Raw genomic sequence first — 20600 nt, 5'->3', positions numbered from 1 at the left:
GATTAAGGTAGAATGCAAAGGACTTGGTATTAGGTCTAATAAAGGGGTTGAAGGAAAGTACGGGGCCAGGAAGATACCAGGGTTTCTAACTTTCATGACTGGGGGTTGGTAGTGTCATTCACTAAGCTGCTAGTACCTAGTACTAGGGACTTTTTTCTTGTTTTTCTTTTTTAAGGATTAATGGGCCATGCTACTCATTCTGGAATACACTAATATAAGTTAGAGATAACTTGTTACCCTCACAGAACCTGCAATCCAGCAGTGTGGGGGGGTGGGGGCGAGAGGGAGTGGTTTAGATAGTCTATCTCCTTAATTTGTTTCAGTTATGGCTGTTGCATAAAGTTGGCGATGGTAATACACACAGATACTCTTTCCAGGGGGTGGAAAGCCTTAGAACTTGGGTGCTCTGGCAGAGGAAGAGGCTGGCTGGGGATGAGGAGACATTCTTGGCAGATGAGGGAATGGCCTGGTGACCTTGGAAAGGCACCATGAATCACTGAATAAAACCTTAATGCAGACCAAATGGAAAAACACAGAACAGCCTTCAAGCTTGGAATTACAGAATCGAAAACTCATCTTTCATGGGCATGCAAAAGAAGTGAGCCATTTATTGGCCACAAGTGGGATGAGAGTGATTTGTGAAGACAGAGGGTACATTGCAACTTCTTTTCCTCCAGCCGCCTCTTAAATTCACTGCCTGATTGTTGCTAAATCTTTATAAGTATCACCATGGCAACCATTGATATGAAGAATAATATTAGCCTGGACACTTCCGCTTCGGTTGATCTGACATTTTCCGCCGCAGTGGTCAATTTCATTGTTTGTGCAGATGACTAAAGAGGGTCCTGCTTGGATCCCGTCATATTTTCTTTTGTCCTGAGAAGATGAGGGCTTGTTAAATCCACCCTGATGTTAAGAAATGACCCAGTGGCATTTTGGGAGGGGTGGCTTTGCCATTGTTTCATCTCTGAGGACGCGATGGGAGATGTGCCCAGCTGGCGTCATGTGTGTTGGTTCATGGGTGAGGCTGGGGAGTCCTTTAGGGTGGTTTGGAGACTTTGCCCAAATCAGTTCCACCAGTGCCCGTGGAGGAGGTATAAGGCATAGAACAATGCACATTCTTTTATCACAGTCCCACCATTCTTAGAGTTTCTTCCTTCGGAATCTGTTCCTTCTGGTGTCTCATCCCAATCCTGGTTACCTAACTGCTCAATTCTGTATTTTCTCAGGGTCTCACATTTTATTTTATTTTTTATTTTTTTTAACTTTATTTAAAAGAGTATCACATTTTATAATCCCTGCTGCTTTCTTCATTCTTTCGTCCAACAAATGTACCATGAATGCCTTCTCATTGCCAGGTACTGTTTCAGGCAGCTGGGTCACCAGCGATTAGGAGCCCAGAACCCCTGCCTTTGTGGGACTTCAGCTGAATGGCAGGAGACAGACCATAAACATGATAAATAAGGAATTGACCAGTATGTTAGGTGATAAGGAGGCAGGGGTGCTGGGGTAGCCCGGTCACAGGTTTAATGAGGTTATCAGGGTAGGCTCCTTAGAGAAGGTGACACATGAGCAGACATGAGGGAGATGAGGATGTTAGTATGAGAGAAGCCTGGCTGGTCTGAGGAGCTGCAAGGCAAGAATGTGAGAGAGAGTATGGAGATGTGTCCAAAGAGTGGGGTCAGAGGCCCTGAGGCCGGAGGATATAGGTGGAGAGGCCTTTAGGGGCTTTAAACATAGATGACTGATGTGATCTGGCTCATTCTACTAGGATCACAGCACCTGTCTGGCAAACATCTAGAAAGGAGTCATGGTGGCAGAAGAGAGAAACGGGATGAGGCTGTTGAGGAATCAGGCAGGGGATGGTCATGGCTTATGCTTTATACCAGAGTGCTAGTGGCGGTTATGAAGGGAAGTGGCTGTATTCTGGATCTGTGCTGAAATTCCAGGGCCACTGGGACTTATCAGTGGGTCAGAGCATTCCCCTTTGGTCTTTTTCTCAAACTGTAAACGGTAGTAGAATAGTCTTCCTTGTAAAACAGACACTTACCTATACAAAGATTCTACGCATGCTACCACTTTTTAATGTACTATTTCCTTTCCTGTAGAGGACATCCCAAGTGAACATGCAGAATTCTTTAAGAACCACTTGGCATCGTGGTTAAGAGTACAGGTTGCAGAGTAAAACTGACTGGTCCTGGGGTGCCTGGGTGGCTCAGTGGGTTAAGTCTCTGCCTTCAGCTCAGGTCATGATCTCAGGGTCCTAGGATCGAGCCCCGCATTGGGCTCTCTGCTCAGTGGGGAGCCTGCTTCCCTTCCTCTCTCTCTGCCTGCCTCTCTGCCTACTTGTGATCTCTTGTCTGTCAAATAAATAAATAAAATCTTTAAAAAACAAAACAAAACTGACTGGTCCTGGTTGTGTGGCTAGGGACAAGTTAGTTAGCTCCTTAGTAGCCTCAGTTTTATCCTCTCTAAAATGGGGATCATAAGAGTTCCTGCCTCAGAAGACACTGAGGAATAAGAGAAAATATACAGATGAAGCACTTAAAAATCTGTGGCACACAGTGTATAAAAGAAAAATTAGTAATAACAATGATGATTTTATTAGCATTTGCCTTACATTCTTCCAGTGGCTTCTTAAACTATAAACGACCTGAGTGTCTTTTCTATATTCGTATTCTTTGAGACTTTGTAGTTCTCCAAAATGCCCCTGGTAATGGAAAGTCATTCCTTAACTTAGTGCTACTCTGTATGTACAGCTGATGCAATGTTTCCTCACTGCAATGCACTACTGTATTGTAAAAAGCCAAAAAAACAAAAAAAAAAACAAAAAAAAAACCTCCAAAAAACCCACAACTGAATACTGGCGAAATTTAACCAAATGTGTGTGTGTGTGTGTGTGTGTGTGTGTGTGTGTGTGTGTGTGTGTGTGTGTTTGACTCTCTAGTGAGAGATCATCCATCCAGCTGAGGAGTCAGACCATCCTAGCTTCCCCAGTCATCGCACCACCTTGGATACATTGTTGAACCTGCTTCTGCCTCATTTTCCCAACTATAAAATGGTGGTGATCCTAGAATATATGTCATAAAGTTCTTGTGATGGTGAAATGAGGTAGTCTCATAGAATAAGAGCTTGTAAAACAGGTCGTTGCACAAAGTAAATCATCAATACAGTTTGACTCTAGGTAGAAATAATGTTCCCTGGGCTGGGCACCATGATTCAGGATCCCCGTGCCTGAACACTGCTGGGAGAAAATCGCTAGCTCCCATTCATAAAGCATTAAGATTATATATGATTTAGACATGACCTCCTATAGATCCCCTCTAATTTTTCAAGTATTCTCATCTGTTTTATCAAAAAGTACGTGCTGGAGCCTTCTATTATTTTTCACTCAAGATAAAAGTGAGTGTGTATGTGTATTTTCTCTATTTCACACAAGAACTTGGAATAAAACCATGAATGATATTTTTTTCCTCTGGAGTGTTTGAAGAGTTGTTGAAATTCTAGTCATGATATTTAGTGTGTTATGAGTTCTTTATGCCTGTCGTTAAATATGCCATCACTTTATTGACACTTTACAGTGAAGTGGGCAGCCAGCTATAGTAATAGGCTTCCCCTAAGGAGTGTGAGTACTAACAAATCTGATGGCAGGGACCGCCCGGGAAACCAAACGTGTGTTCAAACACCAGCTAGCTTTATAGAGGATGATGGGTACATGCATGGTTAATCCATTGGCTGCTGTCAAGTAGCCAATTCAGGTAATTTGTTTTAAGGATATAAATAGGTAGTCAATATCTATTAATTGGTTAATTTTTTTTTTTAAGATTTTATTTATTTATTTGACAGAGAGAGATCACAAGTAGACGGAGAGGCAGGCAGAGAGAGAGAGAGAGGGAAGCAGGCTCCCTGCTGAGCAGAGAGCCCGATGCGGGACTCGATCCCAGGACCCTGAGATCATGACCTGAGCTGAAGGCAGCGGCTTAACCCACTGAGCCACCCAGGCGTCCCTAATTGGTTAATTTTTATTAAGAATTTATATTAATTCTATTCACATTTACTTTTATAGTGTCTTGCTTTCGAGGAGCAATTAACGTTCAGTTTTGTGATTTGTACTCCTGTTCTTCCACTCTACCTGCACATAAGAACCACTTGGAAAAAGTCACAAAATATGATACCTGGGCCTCATGTTCTAAAGGTTGTGCTCTAATTGGGTTGGGGTAGATCTTAAGCATCAGCATTTTATTTCTTATCTATTTATTTTTATTAAAGATTTTATTTATTTATTTGACAGAGATCACAAGTAGGCAGAGAGGCAGGCACAGTGGGGGTGGGGGGGGTGGCACGGAGCAGGCTCCCATGCCCGAAGTGGGGCTCGATCCCGGGACTCTGGGATCATGACCTGAACTGAAGACCGAGGCTTTAACCCACTGAGCCACCCAGGTGCCCCAAGCATCAGCATTTTAAAATTATATTTTAGGGGCGCCTGGGTGGCTCAGTGGGTTAAGGCCTCTGCCTTCAGCTCCAGTCATGATCCCAGAGTCCTGGGATCGAGCTCCACATCTGGCTCTCTGCTCAGCAGGGAGCCTGCTTCCTCCTCTCTCTCTCTCTGCCTGCCTCTTTGCCTACTGTGATCTCTGTCAAATAAATAAATAAAATCTTTTAAAAAAATAAAATTATATTTTAATTTAATATGTCAAATGTATACAGAGTAAAGAGAACTATAATAAGCCCATATATATCTATCACCCAGGTATGAAACTGACCTTCAGTTGCTGTTTTTTTAAGTATTCCCTTAAGTGATTCTTCAAATGTATAGTCATGGTTGAGAACCATCACGTTATTCTAGTAAAACAGAAAATGGGAGGAATATTTCAATGGATATTGATAACAAGAAAAGCTGAAATTTGAAATTTGCCCAAGGCTACATAACAATTTTCAGGTATCACCTAGTACTCTGTTCATTGGGCTCTAATGGTGTTCATGAACGTATGTGTAATACCTTAGATGTATGCCTGCTTGATTTTGTTGAACTGTAGAATAATTTGTGAATGGGCATTGGCACACCTAGAAAAAATTTAGGAAAAGGCTTTGAAGTAAAATGGTTTCCTATTTAGAATCATTGCCTTGACTCAACGTGATTCTTGGTGACCTAAGGCCATTCAGTGAAACCTGGCTCAGAGATAAGAAAGGTCTGATGAGCAAGGGTGGGACAAGTAGATTAGAAAGATGGATCAGAGTAACATCTGGGAGGGGAATAGGTGGCGGATATTGTCAACATATTTAAAGAGAATCAGTCTTAACCTATAATGAAGTCTGGTAAGCTGTTTCATACATGTAAATACACATCTATCAGAGTATCTTAGTGAAGTCAACATTTGAGTTTCTACCTCAACAGTGAAGAATTGTGGGCAATTCCTGGTTCCTGAGTGGCACACACATGGAAAGCAATTTGATCTCAGAGTTGGACACAACTTTAAATATGATGTCGCCTAAGTTCCTACCTGATTGAGGACTCTCTCTGGGGCCAGACTGATGTTATGGTATCTCCTTGAACATTCTAGGTAGACAGCCTACTGCCCATAAGACAACCTGGTCCATATTACAATAGCAGTCCTTTCATTGAGCTGAAATCTCGTTCTTTATTTTATTTTATTTTATTTTATTTATTTATTTGACAGACAGAGATCACAAGTAGGCAGAGAGAGAGGAGGAAGCAGGCTCCCCGCTGAGCAGAGAGCCCCATGCGGGGCTCGATCCCAGGACTCTGGGATCATGACCTGAGCCGAAGGCAGAGGCTTTAACCACGGAGCCACCCAGGCGCCCCTGAAATCTCGTTCTTAATCAGTCTTTTAACAAAAGAGACTATTTCTGATGCCCCCATGTCGTCTTGTCACTTAATATATGTAGATGTAATGCTAGAATAAAATTTTTCATGCTTAAAAATCTCAACTATAAAATGAAAAGAACCTTACAAATCCATATGAAAAATATAAGACCCTTACAATAAAATAAGCATTAATTTAATAGGATTAATGATACTGTTTTTCTGAACAAAATTCCTCATTTTATATCTAAGGGTAGGAAGATATATAGCCTCTGTTCAATTTCTTTATTTAATTTTGTTCATTAGTTTTCACTAATCAGTGCAGGGGTTATCTGTTTTCATGTGTATGTCATACCAAAAGATATTAATAATTTAAAGTCTCTATTTGTAGGGTTTGAGAGGGTCAGATCTCCCATTCAACCAAACTGCTAGCAATTAGTTCTCCATTTCCTGTTTTAATGAGACATCCCTTGGCAACTTTGTAAAGATGTTTTGTGCACTTGGAAATTAAGGTCAGAGTTGTAGTTTTACTGCAGTCTTCAGCAAATGGGCATCTAATCCAATTATTGTTGGAATTGGGTACAGAACAATCTTTCATTGTTATTTATTACTATACTTACTGCTAATGAACCACTATTGCAAACTGATGCATGCGACAGGATCCAAGCAATAACTCTTCTTGCAAAATGCGTGCTGATTTGTAGTGTAGACACCCTTCAGTTCTGCCACCTATAGGCTCAATGAGGCTAACCTCCTACCACTTGTCTCTGTTCCAGCTTCTTTAGAAACATCTGTCTGAGCACACTAACTTTGTCACCTGTGGGATTATTGTTGTATACTGGTCTCCTGGATCCTGGGGACCTTGTTAAAAGTGCCTGCTCTCTGGACCCCAGAGGTTCTGATTTGCTTAGTCTAGGGCTGGACCCAAGAATGTGTTATATTAACAAGCACTCTGAGTGATTCTGATGTAAATGGTGTGAATACTTCTATCACTTTCCAAGATGATTGTTGACATGGAAATGTAAAATTTAAGCTCTTTACAAACAACCTGGATTGAGAAACTCTGGCATCCTCAGATTTGTATCATCTGCAAATAAGCCTACCTTGCATGTTTCAAGTTCCTGATAAATATCTTGAACAGGAAAAGAGTCAATAGAGGAAGCTTTTTTAAAAAATGGCTTTGACGCAGCAACATCTTCCTAGGAACATCACCAAAGGCAAGGGAAGCAAGGGCAAAAATGAACTTTTGGGATTTTATCAAGATCAAAAGCTTTTGCACAGCAAAGGAAACAGTGAACAAAACCAAAAGACAACTGACAGAATGGGAGAAGATATTTGCAAATGACATATCAGATAAAGGGCTAGTGTCCAAAATCTATAAAGAACTTAGCCAACTCAACACCCAAAGAACAAATAATCCAATCAAGAAATGGGCAGAGGACATGAACAGACATTTCTGCAAAGAAGACATCCAGATGGCCAACAGACACATGAAAAAGTGCTCCATATCACTCGGCATCAGGGAAATACAAATCAAAACCACCATGAGATATCACCTCACACCAGTCAGAATGGCTAAAATTAACAAGTCAAGAAATGACAGATGCTGGCGAGGATGCGGAGAAAGGGGAACCCTCCTACACTGTTGGTGGGAATGCAAGCTGGTGCAACCACTCTGGAAAACAGCATGGAGGTTCCTCAAAATGTTGAAAATAGAACTACCCTATGACCCAGCAATTGCACTGCTGGGTATTTACCCTAAAGATACGAACATAGTGATCCGAAGGGGCACGTGCACCCGAATGTTTATAGCAGCAATGTCTACAATAGCCAAACTATGGAAAGAACCTAGATGTCCATCTACAGACGAATGGATAAAGAAGATGTGGTATATATACACAATGGAATACTATGCAGCCATCAAAAGAAATGAAATCTTGCCATTTGCGACGACGTGGATGGAACTAGAGGGTATCATGCTTAGCGAAATAAGTCAATCGGAGAAAGACAACTATCATATGATCTCCCTGATATGAGGGAGAGGAGATGCAACATGGGGGGTCGAGGGGGTAGGAGAAGAGTAAATGAAACAAGATGGGATTGGGAGGGAGACAAACCATAAGTGACTCTTAATCTCACAAAACAAACTGAGGGTTGATGGGGGGAGGGGGTTGGGAGAGGGGGTGGGGTTATGGATATCGGGGAGGGTATGTGCTATGGTGAGTGTTGTGAAGTGTGTAAACCTGGCGATTCACAGACCTGTACCCCTGGGGATAAAAATATATGTTTATAAAGCTGTAAAAAAAAAAAAAAAGAAAGAAGGAAAGAAAGGATGAATCCCCAAGTTTTGTAGCAACATGGACGGGACTGGAAGAGATTATGCTGAGTGAAATAAGTCAAGCAGAGAGAGTCAATTATCATATGGTTTCACTTATTTGTGGAGCATAACAAATAGCATGGAGGACAAGGGGAGATGGAGAGGAGAAGGGAGTTGAGGGAAATTGGAAGGGGAGGTGAACCATGAGAGACTATGGACTCTGAAAAACGATCTGAGAATTTTGAAGGGGTGGGGGGTGGGAGGTTGGGGGCACCAGGTGGTGGGTATTGTAGAGGGCACGGATTGCATGGAGCACTGGGTGTGGTGCAAAAATAATGAATACTGTTATGCTGAAAAAAATAAAAAAAATTAATAAAAAAAAAAAAAAAAGCACCAATTTAAAAAAAAAAAAAAATGGCTTTGACTTACTAAATGCCAGATTTATTTCAAGGGACACAGATATTCTAGATGGTATTTTCATTGATTCCCAGGACATTCTGGAAGCTGTGGACTAATCCTAAACCACACTGTTAAAGTAAGCAAGTACAGTGAGGTAATTGGAAAGAGAAAAAAAAAAAAGTGCGGTAAAGCAGGGATCAAATTAAGAAGCAAAGCTGACATTTTCTTTTTGGTGTAGTTATAGCTGTACATTTCTTGGTTTGTAGGTTAGCTGTGGCACGTTTGCCTGAGAGAGAGTTGGCAAGTTAATCAGACATCTGAATGTGTCTTACTACCTGTTTTTTCCTCCTCTCAGCTAATTATTATTATTATTTTTTCTTCTTCAGCTATTTCTTGTTGATTTCTGTTAAAAAAAATTCGGTTAGGATTATTTACAACTTTATAGGAGACTGAGAGGCATTTGTGTCTTTTGGGGGAAAGTGATTGAAATGTTAAGTGTCTTAGTATAACCCAATACTGATCATGTTTGGGATATTACTGTGGTCTCAGACAGTGAACAGTTTGGGAGTTGAATTTAGTAATTTTATAGATTACCAACTTCCATTCTTTGTATTTTGCCATTATATATAAACTGGCCAAATATAAAATAGTCTTAATGGATTTTTATTTTTACTCAAGGGGAGAAGAGAATTGAGCATTTAAATTTATAAACAACTGAGGATTAGAGTAACCTTAATTTTTTTTTTTTTGGTTAAAATTATTCTATTTGAAAGTGCTGAGCTTTCTAAAATTTACTTGAAATGGAAAAAGTTAAAAAAAAAACAAACCAGTAAGTGTATATTTTAATACTGTGGAATTTATACAATATATATTGGCCCCACCATTATGACCAATATTTTTACAAGAGTATAACCTAAAGAGAGAAAGGAGGTAAAGAGGAAATTCTGATGAATAGGAATGATTTTTTAAAATGATGTGTAGGCATGTCTAAACTTGTTCCCTCTCATGTGTACATATTTTTGTACATTTTATGCTGCATTTATAATTATGAGTGGTTTTTTACTTCATTTTGCATCTGTGCTCTGCATGTATACAGACCCCTGAAATGATGTATACAAACCCTGAATGAAGAGAGCATCTGGAAGCCTTAATGAGCTATAAACTTGACAGTATTCTCAAACCCTAGAAACTCTTAAACATATTTTTATTTCATAAGAATAAGTTTGCTCCATTTGAATTAGGCATTCATCCCCATAGTTCTCTTATTTATGGTCCCTGGTAATGCCTGGCTGAAGACTTTGTGTCCTGATTTCAAGGACTTAATGTGCAAAGGAGGTGCCTGACATGATCCTGAGCATTCAAGATGCCTCGACTAGCTACTGCAAGTGTTGGTAACATCTTATTACTAAGGCATCTGAGACTGAAAAACCGTCAACTTAAAGTGCTGGAGAATATGCACATTTTTAAAAACATCACAGTGCTTTATGTGACAGTAGTCTGAGGTTGTCAAAGAGGGCAAGTGAGTGTTGCATGCCTATTAGAGTAGCCACCTTTGTAGGTGGCTTCCATATTCTTCGGTTAGGCTTCTCTAGTCTTCCAATCCTCATGCTGAAGGGCAAAGTTCCAGCATATTCGCTGGCCAGATTCTTCGCCGTTTCTTTCTAGAGTCTTGTCGGTGAGACTGACAATATGATACAGTTTGCAAAGTCTGCTGTTGCCTGGGCTCTCAGGTTGGAATTACGTCACTCTACAGGTAGCAGAGTACCAGCATCAATGAGTCTGTACGCTGGTGGCACCTGGGGTTCGGTGGAAGTTTGGGGGACATCCTGTCTCTGTGGTTTGGAATAAAGTTCCACACACTTGTTATCTCGCCAGAAGTTAGCTATGCCTCCTTTCTCTGTACCATGGCTAGAATTCTTTCTCTGTACCATGGCTAGAATTCTAGATGGCTTGTTGTCCTTCAGTAATATATTTCGTATACAACAGAATAATGTCAGGAAGCCCATAAGTAAGATGTTAACATTGTAGGGTAAGCCTTAGACCTATGATTGAGACCAGAATGGGCATCGTGAGACCTAGGCTGGAGTCATGGAATCTTTCCCCACATTTCATGGATTATTTCAGTATTTGCCTTGTAGATATAGTAAACTAGAAAACTGATGAACTAGGGTCTCAGAATAAATTTGCACTGGCTCTGGGACTGCGTGAAAAGCACGCCCTTGACCCAAGGACTACTTTTCTCTAACATTCTCTGTGACTGTAGGAGGCTTCATTTTTGGTAGTGAGAGGAATGCAGGGAGAATTTAGTCTTTATGAAAGAAAGCAAATCCAACTGTAATGGGATCATCACCTTGCTTTCTACTTAATTTGGTTACTTTTCTTCTTTCTTCCATGTAGAAAAGCTCATAGTTTCCTGATAAGAGTTAAAAAGGTTTTTCATTATTGCTTTTACTCAGCAGGTAGAGATGGGATAATGTCTTTTTATTTTATAGACCCCCTAGTATTTTTGAAGCATAAGGAATTTTGGAAATAATCTCTTATTTTTACACACGAGGAAACTCAACTCTCAAATACAGTGAACTTAGTTCATTGGTCAACATCCATTCATTTAGTGAAAATGTTCGGTGCCTGGCTTGCAGTGTTCTCAGTGAGGCACTGTGGGGAGACAGAGATGACTATGAGGGGCTCCTGCAGGATGTTAATAAGGTAGAAGGAAAAGGCTTTATTACAGAGACACAGCAAGTTACTGGTAGGGCTCTGTGCCACTCACAAGTTTTTATTTGGCATTTCTTTTCTCCATATCTGTGCCAGGAAAATAAAAAAATCAAAAAAGAAGAGCTGAGAGGCTTGGTCAAACCCGAACATTTTTGTAGTAATTACTTCCCAGATTTACTATTAACTATGAAGCAGTAGGGTTTGTACTCCAAGTTTTGAATTCATGCAATGTTCAGATAAATAGCTAGGTACTTCTAACTTGTAAAAAATAATATTTAGTACTCTAATATTTTCTCCCAAGAAAAGAGACATCTGTATATTTTTGCTGATTTTCTCCATTACCAGGAAGATTAAGATTTGTGAATCAGGAGAAAACAATTTGCTTTCAATTAAAAAATAATAGCAAAAATATGACAATAAAGTGAATGAATATGAAACCATCTGTGTCTGAAATGATAATGCCAACTTAGTGTTTGTTGTAAACAATGAAATTTGTTCAAGTCCATTTTTAAAGAAGAGTGTTTACGTGTGCACATAAACAAGGAAAAAACTCTTTCTTCATTCACAGATCTTATATGCCACGCACACAGCCATATAGGTACAAATGTGAGATGTATATGTATGTCTGTAATACTCCTATGGCCTGATAGAAGCTTAATATAGGTGATCCCCAAATATATCTTCCAGTATTTGAACTGTCACCGTTATCTATCACATGACAGTTCAGGTCCTTGTTCCCCCTGGTACTTGGAACAATGCCCCAATCACTTCATTTCACTCCTTGTATTTGCCCATCTCTGTGTCACCAGATTATTTCTCCTTTAACAAAACTTCAGCCACTTTTTCTTGTTTAAAAATTCCCAAAGTTGGGGGCACCTGGGTGGCTCAGTGGGTTAAAGCCTCTGCCTTTGCCTCAGGTCGTGATCCCAGGGTCCTGGGATTGAGCCCTGCATTGGGTTCTCTGCTCAGCCTGGAGCCTGCTTCCCCCCATCCCCTCTCTGCCTGCCTCTCTGCCTACTTGTGATCTCTATTAAGAAAAAAAAAAAAAAAGGGAAGGAAAAAATCTTAAAAAAAGAAAAAGAAATTCCCAAAGTTGCGCATCTTCTACTGAATACAGGTTCAAAAATTCCATAGCAACATAGTAACCACGATTTTCCAATCGTCTCTCCCATGCAACCAGAAAAATGCCCCCTCCCCTTTTCTATTGCCTTTGCTCTGTCCTAAACAGGCCAAATCTCCCTACCTCCGGAAGCTTCACCGACAGACCTAGCCTACTAACCTTTAACACTGGGTTTTATTGGGCACCACATCTTTGGTACCCAGTAGTAAATGCAATATTTTGTGAATCCATCCTGCCACCTTAAAGTGAGTGGTTGAGCTTCTGAAAGGGTGATGAGGAACATTTAAAGAGGGCCTTAAACATTTTAATATATACGAGTTAGTTACTTGATTAGAGTTTATTGTGAGATGACCTGGAATTTCTTTCACCTGTAAATCAGAGCGTGACCCCCCCCCCACCCCACCCCATTTCAGCTGAAAGCTTGATCAATAATGACTTACTCCTCTGATAGACTGGGAAGCTTGGGAGGCCACCTGTAACTTTGGATCTTGATGGTGGGGAGGAAGGAGAAAGTGGGAAGGAAGAGGCTGCCGAAACACAGGCAGCCTCTTCCTTCAACCTTTAATTCAGGTGTTCCCTATTAACTTCGTATTTCTTGAACACCCACCCTGCGCAAGACGCTGTCAATTTGATTATTTTCTCTTTCCAAAAATAAAGAAAACAAAACCATCACTGCAGTCCCTGAGTCAGTAAATTACTCACCTGACGGCCAGGAGCACCCTCCCCCCACTCCCCTTTACAGGAGTGTCTGGCAGGCCTGAGGAAGGGGACAGAAAGCCTGAGCTGTAATCTAAAGTGAAAATCCAAAGACTAATGATATTGGCAACTGTCTCAAGGCGTTGTCCCCGTGCCAGACCCTGCGCCAGGATGGAGAAGCCTGTTACAACCTAACTGTCCTGAAGTGCTGCGGTGGCCCCCTCCCCCGCAGCTGGGAGGCGAAGGCAGGACGGGGTTGGCTTTCTCTGCGCCGGCTCTGGGCGTGTGCCCCCGCCGCAGCTCCGCGGAGCCTCCGAGCCGCCTGCAAAGGGGGGCGGGGAGCGGCTGCGAGCAGCCCGCGTCTGCGGCTTCCTCCCCACGCCCGAGCCTCCTGCGCACAGCCGGGAGGACGTAAGCCCGAGCCTAGTCCCCACGCCGCGGCGCGCGGGCTGCCTGCCCAGCCGAGGTAACTTTTCTGGCAGCCGGAGCGGGGGGGATCCTAGGGGGTCTCCGGTTTGCGAGGCGCGGAGGACTAGCGGGAGGCCGGGGGTGAGGAGAGCGCTGTGCGCGGCTGACGCGTGGCTCTGGCGCCGCACAGCCGCCCGAACCGCGGGAGCTCCGCGCTGGGCCCGGCCCTGAAACCCGCCCGCCCTCCGATCGGGACCCCCGCGGGGCCGGGCCAAGCCGGTGCGCTGCGCCCCCCGCCGGGGACATGCCCGCTCCGTCCGCCAGCCGCGCTGCAGCATCGGCTGGGCCGGCGCGCGGAGCCTGAGCATCGGCCTCCGGCCTGGGGACCTCCCCCGGAGCTCTGGCCGGGAGGGGCGGCTCGGTCCCTGCGTCCCTGCAGTGCCAATTAGCCCAAATCCCCAGTTTGGGGCGCCATGTTTTAAGTTACCCCGGGGCTGGGGGCGAGGGCGAGGCAGAATGCGCAGGGAGGGGCGGGGGACCGGGGGCGACACTGCGGCGCCGCCCGGGGCGGGTGGCCGGCGGGCGGGAGGGGCCCTGCGCCCAGCGCGCCGCGGCTGCGGGGTCGTCCCGGGTGCCTGGCGCGGGCGGGCGCGGCGTAGGGACGGTAAGGTGCGCTCGGCACAAAGCATCCCCGCTCGGGAGCTGGCCGGCCGCTTTTATGTAACTTGTCTCGTTCCCCGAACTAGGGCGGCGTCCCCCGGACGGTGGCGGGGGCTACAGCCTGGTCGCCGAGGGAGGAGGAGGGAGCGTCCTAGAGAGGTGGCTCCTGGCCCGGCACCTGCGGCGTCCCTCGCCCCAGCCTGCGCTCCCTTGGCTCCCCGCACGGAATCCGGAGCACGGGGAGGCCGAGGGGCCGGGAGCCTCACTGCTCACCTGGCGCCCGCGGGGCTGCGAGCTGCCTCGGGAGGTGTCTGCGAGGGCGGCTTTGCGGCGCGTGGGGGTGGGGAGGCCGGGGCATCGGACGGCGGGAGTCGTGGTCTCGGCCAGTTCCATGCGGGTGTTTCGCAGCTCCTGCCGTGGGGGCTCGCTTTCTCGGCTTTCCCCTCTCATCTCGCCCTACTTCTTCCCCTCCCCCTTTTCCCTCTCCCCTCCAACCCCCGCCAAGTTCAGGGCTTCTGCAATGCGGTGGGTGTGGTTACCTAGTAAATTGTAACTGGTCCCTTGCAAGTGGGAGCAGTCTTTCCTTTTGGGGTTTTATATTTATGGATCCAAAGTTTTCTAGGGTTTTCTCCTCCAGTTGCAGCCCAGGGTTAAAGTTGGAAAGAGATTGTTGGAGAACAGACAGAATGATAAAGAAAACATGTGGTATTAATTACGTGTGGAGGCTGGGCTGGGAAATCCTGAGAGGGCCGGGCGGTCCTGCTAATGCAGTGCTTCCATTACATGTTGAAGTTGGTGGTTCAGTATTTTTACATTAGTCTTGCAGTCCTGTACAATTGCTTTTGCAGATGTCCTGCCTGACCTTTTTGGGGGGCCCATTTTAGGCTCCCAGAGGCTGCCAGGTGTCCTGGAGTTTCCCTTGATAGCATGAACGTTTGCAGAAGAGTCCTCGCACTAAGTGCTGAAAACATTCTTTTGGGGGGTTTTACTCTGATATTTGAAGCTTTCAGGGATCCAAAATTCTAAAATTCCACGTCTATCTGGGAGCCCGGGACCCAGCACCAATTACTGCAAATTAAGCCAAAAAAAGCCCCATTATGAAAGGGGAGCACATCAAGCTTGAGTAAACTCCAGGGAATGGAGAGGCAATTTATATCTTGGCTCTCACAGGGTTTTTTAAAAACGCATCTTAATTTTGGTTTCAAACTTTTACAACTTCAGTTGGAGTAACAAAGTTGTGAGAGGAAATAAATTCAAGACTGAGAAGCAGTAACTTTGATTTGTTAATTTCACAAGGCACTGATGAAAATCTCTGCATACTGTCTTATTTGCATTATAATTTTCTGGTATAAAATTTCTGGTAGTTTAGAAAAGCAAAATATTATATCCAAGGCATAAGGTACTGCATAAAGTTCAGCTAGCTAATCCACTTCAGGCAAATACTTTTTTGCAAAAAGAACATGTTTTGTGAGTGATTTATCCATAATAAAAAGAGTATCCACGTTATTTAATTTGTAAACACCTTTTAGATAAGGCTCCAGAAGAGACAGGTCAAAGGTCAGTGTCTCCGCTGAGTGTTTACATTTAATTTTCAAGTCATTTCTTCTGCTTGAATGTGATTTAGATTAGAGGCAGTTTTTGCCAGTTCTTGTATGGGGTTTGGACTTTGGCCAACTTTGAATTGTGTTGAAATAGGAGACCAGGAATTTTTTTTTTTTTTCTTGATTAGAAACTACATTGGTTTTTTAGAACCCTTTGGTCAGATGCGTTAAGGGGCTGCCCAGATACAACACAAGCAACTCTTCATTCACTAAGAGACGTGATATTGTCACAAGTTGGTGAATATTTTCTGCATTTACTCGATGTTGGATTGAATGTGGCAGGAATTTTTTGTCCAGGATATGGTCTTACATGTTGTCGTATACATGTTCATCTTTTAAGTTAGCGTTTTAAAACGGAGTCTTAAAATTCACAAATGAGAATTTGTGTCCTCTTCGGTGACATAGAACTTCATTCAGGAGTAAGCTGAAAAATATGCATTTGAGAGAGAGAGTGAGAGAGAAGTTGTGAGAATTGAGCTATAATGAAGAGAGAGGTTACTTATTTACTTGACTGCCCTGAACATCTTTGGTTCCCATAGTGTCTTACAATCATCCAGCCACAGTTCTGCCCTGAGTGTCAGCTTTATTACGGGATATAGACTTACTATTGAAAACCATGAATCAAATTCATCTTTAGCACCACTTCATTTAGATAGATCTTTAGTGGTGCAATTGCTGCATCTCTTTCTTTCAAAAGGCTTGCTGGCTGCTAATTTGTTGGGAATTCGTCAGGCATGCTTGCAGGGTTCTGCTGTCATTTGATTTGCCCTGGCGGCAAAGAATTGTGTGCTCAGAAGCAAGGACTGGAGCAGTGAAGTCATTACCCTGCCTGGTGTTGTGACATCACTATGGCTCAAAGGAAACAAGGGTGGGGCAAGCAAACCCAGACGGTCTGAAGCATCTTGCTGGCTTGAACTTTGCTTGATAAATGAACGAGACTCTCCTTTCTCAAGTTGAACTGCACTATAAGGTATTGTTTGGAGGATGGGAAGGTAGATGTGAATTCAAGGCTGCGTAGGAAAGTGTGTTTCATAGATGAAGGAAGAAGAAGGTTTTTTTATGAAATAGTAGAAATCATTGAATTTCCTTTTTATTGGGGAAAACAGTATATGGAATCTTAAAAAGGGCCATTTGAACAATTTACCCAGAGAGCAAGAATAATGAGTCTATATTTTTGTTTATGCACAGAGCCAATTTTTTTTTTTTACTATTCTTTGCACTAAAATAGCATTCTTGCTAAATTCTTGGTTTAGATAATTAATAATATCTTTTAAAAGTATGTGTTGTCTATAAAGATAGTGTGTTTTCTGGGTAAGCAGTGTCTTTTCTGATTTATTTTTGAGTGATGTGATTGCAATTGGCAATTGGCAGTGATGGAAGAAGCTGGAGATCTCACAAGTTTACAAGACATCTGCAGTGGTTTGGGGTAATTGATTTCCACTTACACTGTTTCACAAATTATTTTATACTTTAGCATTTTAATCCTAACTTAGATTTCTAGCGCACAGATGACCACAGACGGGTTTCACCCAAATTAGTATTGAATAAATTAGAAAAGGAAGTCTGATATTCTGAAACTGTAAAGTACGTTTCACGTTTTGATTTCTGGCATATAATGTGACACGAGCATGAAGAAGTGATGGCTCATAGCATAGTTGCACATCTTCACTGTCTTTTCTGTACTTCCTCGGTCAAGATGACTGTCGTTTTTTTCATGTGAGGGTATTATGCATGTAGAGGAGCTGGGCAGTTCTTCACTGTGTAGCTATTCCAGAACAATTTTCAAAGCTGGGGTGGGGGGGATGGGAAGAATGACACAAGTAGAGAAGTTGAAATTAGATACCAGAATTGCAGAACACTTGGTGGAAATGTCTTCAGTATTACATTTTTAGACCTTGCGGTGATTGGTTAAATTGCATACTTTAGAATTGTAAGCTTCTATTACCACCAAACCTCTAATTCTTTTGTAATTTGCAGTATAGAGAAAAAGCTGACAACTTAATTTTTAGATTGCTGACACATTGATATATTGTTCTTATAGCCCTTCCTTACAAACTTAAAAAAAGAGGGAGGGAAAAAAAAGGCAGCAGAAAGGTCTGTACTGGACCTAGGAAACAAATGCAATATTTAACCTGCTTCATGTGTTTATTTTTCTCTCCAGTTTTACTGAGTGAGTGAGTGCATGATGTGAGTAGGAACTTATTTTTCTTGGAGTTTCGTCCCAAACCAAGTGCAGGTCGAAACACTTATAGCACTGAGTAAATATTTATGGACTTGAATGAAAAATGAGGCTATTTGTGACTTATGCTTCGCTACAAAAAAAATAGTCAAAAAGGCTTCAAAGGCCCTGCTGCTTTATTTAAAAATGCGAGTTACTGAACCCATGTCTGCAGTCATTATTTTTAATGGCATGATCCCCTTCTTAACAAGCTTGCTGTTCTCCCCATAGCTTGAATGAGGTAGGTTCTGGGGGTTTTGCCATATCAGAGAAGAAAGTACTGCAGGTACCTAGAGAAACAAGAATGGCTTCTTTAAGGGAAGATCTGCAGGAGGCCTGCTTCCTTTCCTGCCAGCTCTAATTGGTGTCATGGAGGACATCAGCAGAGAAGGAATTCTCAGAAGATGAGGAAAGGGATTGGACTGGTGTGTGACAAAAGCTGAAAACGGATTAGGGCTGGGTGATGATACAGATCCTGACGTCGGACTGAAAACAAGAAAAACTATTTTCTGTTGTAGATCTCTCCTCTTTGGTCATTTTTGTACGTAGTGTTTACATTCTCAAACAGCGAGTTTCTTTCTCTGTGTCTTTCTGTAAGCCCCAGGTGTCCTCATGTCTATGACAAACTTTTATTTTCGCATTTTAACATGTCTGAATTTGGGCTAGGAATCACAGTTGCTCTCAACCATGTGGCAGAGTGAAAGCAGGCAACTGATTTCACCAATTGGAGCATGCATGCATCCCAAATTGGAGATTGGATGTCAGCTGACGGGAAGAAAACCTTGGAGTAGTAACAGGCACTGGTAGGAAATGGTGCCTCACTGATAGAGATGCACAGGGGATGGCATTGTGGGAAAGCAGGGACAGCGAAAACTGAGTCGGTCTGCAATTCAAAGGAGTCAGAGTCTGAATAAAGAATTTTTAGGAATACCTTGGCCAAATTATTTTGTTTCTGTGTATTTATTTATGCATAGAATACCTAAATAAATCTAAGAGTTCTTTAAATAACTAGAAAAGAGAAATTCTGGTGTATGAGTCATTGCTTGATTGGCAGAGTGCTGTGTCTCTTACGATGAATGGTGCCATGAATTTTAGGGAATATGGTTCGTCACTTGGATGTGCAAATTTTTTTATAAAAAAATGCTTTATAATCAGTGCTTATTTATATGGCTCATTCTGTGTATTAGTAATTATTTTTTTAAGATTTTAAAAATTTTATTTAAAGAGATAAAGTGCACATGCTCTCAGAGAGGGGCAGAAGCAGAGGGAGGGAGAGAATCTTAAACAGACTCCCCGCTGAGTGAGGGGCTTGATCTCACTACCCTGAGATCATGATCTGAGCTGAAATCAAGAGTCAGACACTTAACCAGCTGTGCCACCCAGGTGCCCCAGTAATTGTGTTTCATTATATGCTTTACTTTATGGGACACATCTATTGAATGGTCTTCATATTCTAGTTCAGTCCTTGGAATACGGCTGGGCTTTGACTGAGATGAGTCCTCTCCAAAAGTCAACAGGCCTAAATTTAGGTGGAATGTAGCATTTACGCTAGGGAGCAGTAGGAGACGAGTTGAAGGAGAACGTGTGGGGCCTGCTTGTGGAAGGTTTTGGATATGAGACAAAAGGATGTTTTGGACTTTACTAGATATAGTAGGGAGCCAATGAAGGTAATTGAGTAGGGAAGAAGAGAGTTTATATGGTGATCAATGTAGGTTGTATTGGAAGAATAGGAGTCTGGAGATAGATGGCCTTTTGTTAGTGGTCTAATCCAGAATTTTTCAGAAATTGATTGTGATGACAACTCCATATATTTTTCGTGGTCACATTCAGTCGGAAGTTAGTTGTTTTGGGGGCTGTATAGAGTGGAAGATTAGATATATGGAAGATGGGAAGGTTTTCATGCTGCTTATTTATTCTTTCCATTAAAACACGTTTGTTAATTTAGATATTAAAAAAATATTGCATGCTGACTTTAAAATATGCTCTAGAGGCACATGGGTGGCTGAGTTGGTTAAGTGTCCAACTCTTGATTTCAGCTCAGGTCATGGTCTTCAGGGTCATGAGATTGAATCTGGTGTTGCGCTCTCCACTGGGCATGGAGCCTGCTTAAGATTCTTTCTCTCCTTGTCCTTCTGTCCCTCCCTACCCCCTCTAAAAACATAATAAACAAATGTATTCTAATAATAAGATGTATTCTAAAACGCTGAAAAACAAAAAGGAGAAATTGCCCCCCCCAAGACAGCTGCTGTTAATACTTTTGGCAAACATCCTTCCAAAGCTCTCTCTTGGAATGTCTAATATACCATAGTGGGAATCAGCCTTGTGTTGGGCTCCCTGTCTCGCTATTTAATCCTTCTGTGACCTGGATCAACTCTTTACTTCCTTGACTCTGCTAATTTCTCAAATGGCCGTAACACTCCCATCTTAAGTGCTACAATACATGCAAAGCACTAAACATAGTACCCGATGTCTCTTAAGTGCCTACTAAATACTTTATTTTGTGTCTATACAGACTCAGGCACCTGTTTTACAAGAACAGATTTCTAGCTTAAACATTATATGTAACCATTTTCTTTTTTATGTAACAGTATATCCTGGGAAGCTTTCTCATGTATACAAATCTGTATCTCCATCATTATTTT

General features: G+C 42.5%; 1 protein-coding gene across 3 annotated transcripts in view; it reads left to right on the top strand.

Moving 5' to 3' along the window:
* Window positions 1-20600, top strand: part of EPB41L3 (erythrocyte membrane protein band 4.1 like 3) — a 238773-nt gene that overhangs the window by 77162 nt on the left and 141011 nt on the right. The window contains exon 1 of one of the 3 annotated variants that reach the window (XM_047696615.1): window positions 13303-13537. The exons of 1 other annotated variant lie outside the window; for it this stretch is intronic. The gene's annotated coding sequence lies outside the window, so the exon portion shown is untranslated. Of the gene's footprint in view, window positions 1-13302; window positions 13538-16606; window positions 16711-20600 lie in introns of those variants that run through there. One more of the 3 variants, XM_047696616.1, reaches the window with a different exon arrangement.

Source organism: Lutra lutra, chromosome 12 (genome assembly GCF_902655055.1).
Source record: "Lutra lutra chromosome 12, mLutLut1.2, whole genome shotgun sequence".
Classification (NCBI taxonomy): Eukaryota; Metazoa; Chordata; class Mammalia; order Carnivora; family Mustelidae; genus Lutra; species Lutra lutra.
This window is presented reverse-complemented; position numbering and strand designations above follow the sequence as displayed.